The sequence below is a fragment of the Melopsittacus undulatus genome (assembly GCF_012275295.1).
Source record: "Melopsittacus undulatus isolate bMelUnd1 chromosome W unlocalized genomic scaffold, bMelUnd1.mat.Z SUPER_W_unloc_5, whole genome shotgun sequence".
NCBI classification, from domain to species: domain Eukaryota; kingdom Metazoa; phylum Chordata; class Aves; order Psittaciformes; family Psittaculidae; genus Melopsittacus; species Melopsittacus undulatus.
In genome coordinates this window covers 663,336-665,345 of record NW_022993947.1, presented here as the reverse complement: position 1 = coordinate 665,345, position 2,010 = coordinate 663,336, and positions in this window count along the sequence as shown.

Here is a 2,010-nt window from a genome sequence, read left to right as displayed (position 1 = left end):
ATCGTTTACAGAGCTACTGTTTACAACTTGTTATAATTGTGATTAAATACCTTACTCTAAAAATACAGTGGGAAACTACAACCTTGGCAGAGATCATTCTCTGCACGTTTTCAGTGGAAAATTACAGAGGCCTAACAAGACAATTGGCCTTGCTTATGCATGCCAAGAATCTTCTTACTTTACAGTAACAAGGCTCAGGGTATCAGGATCGCTCACTACGTGGCCTTGGCTCTTTAAGAATTCCCACAAATCCCCCTTCTTGGTTTTGAGTGATTCAGATACCCTTTACAGCTTTTTCTATAATACGTCGTATACATTGTAAAATACAAGGAATAATCGTTAAAAGTAGAACTAAAAATTTTAGTAACATTAAAACACCTTTGATAATATCTTTAATCCAACCTGTGATTCCTTAAAGCACAAGCATTCTGATGCAAACTGAATGTGAAACAGCTGCAGAAATTAACTGCTTAGGTGACGGCTAAAAACTTTTACATGAAGCCAACAACAAAAAAATATGCAGAATTCCATCTGCCCTCAGCACACACGCACACAAACACACGGGATCCCATAAGCACACTCTACACAACTGCAATATTTGAAACACAAAATCCAGGCAATCATTACTCCCTCTACACAGTTCCACATACAGAACATGGTGCAAGGAGCTTGTGAAGACTATCAGTATACCAGCTCTGAGAAGCATCATTGCAATGCCAGGTGGCAGGCTCAACCATAGTGGGTGTCCCTGCAAAGGGTCTGCCTCCCTCACGTCGCATGAGGCTTGGGCTTTTATACTGACCAAAATGCACACTCATTCCGACACAGGTGGCCAACCTATGTTGGAAGAAGTTGCCAGCTATATCTATAAAGGTTTCCAAGGGTTGATAGAAACATGGACATTTACCAACTTCTAGTACATGAGTATCACAGAGAGACTGTATCAAAGGGGTTGTATATGGAGTCCCAACTCCACGGTCTGACACATTCTGCCTGATACCTCTGATAAGAGCATACAAGAGACCTTCCCATCTCGGGTGGGAAGCACACACACCACGGGAAACCGTGCAATACATCCACATCCCCCACCCGTCTCGCTTCTCTCTTTACAGCTGCCCATTTATCACGAGGATCTGGGGGATATAAATCAGGCTTCTTTTCCGGATGAATAGGCTCCAGGTCAAAAGGACTATACAGGTCAGCATCAGCATTATCAAGCGTCAGAATCTCGGGAGCAGCAACAGCAAACTGATGAACATGCACAGTCTCCTTCTCGGGATCAATGGGACCTGGGTCAAAAGGATCATCTTCGCCCTCAGTCTTCGCTGCCGTGGCGGCAACCGATGGAGGTTCAAGGAGGGGGGGGTGCGTTGGTCTCCATGATCTCATTTTTTGACTTTAATGTCTCTAAAACAGCTCTCCAAATGACTAGCAAACCTTTCACAGTGTCATTGCCTTTCATGGCTGCATTCCACAGTGTAACTCCTGCCTCATTCCACAAAGAGATCTCAAGTCCGGTAGACTCATCAATCTCTGGGTAATGCGTCTTCAACCATTTCAGCATTAACTTTAAGTCTGTCTCTTTAAAGGTTGCTCCCTTCACCTTAAGAAGGACTGAAAACATGCATAAATCAGAGGCTTCTTCCTTAGTAATTTTCTCCCAAGTCTGAAGATTAAAAGCTTCGCCGACTCCCAAAATTAACTCCTTACTCCAGAGCAACAATCTTTTTAGCATAGGCGCTGTTCTGAGGCTTCTACCTCCGAATACGTTCCCATTACTGATCTTGTCCCACAGCGTCTGTCCTATACGTTCCCATTCAGAAACTTCAAAAGCTGCCTGCACAGTGAGCAGAAGACCACGGTCTCGAGACCATTTTAACAGCCTTTGTAAGGCGGCACTATCGTACTCTAATCCTCCCTTAGAGAGAAAATGTTGGAGGAGCTCCATTACTGCCTGTTCATCTTTGGATAGTGAGTGCCTCATCTCCTCCCCGGCCGCTCACCTGATCA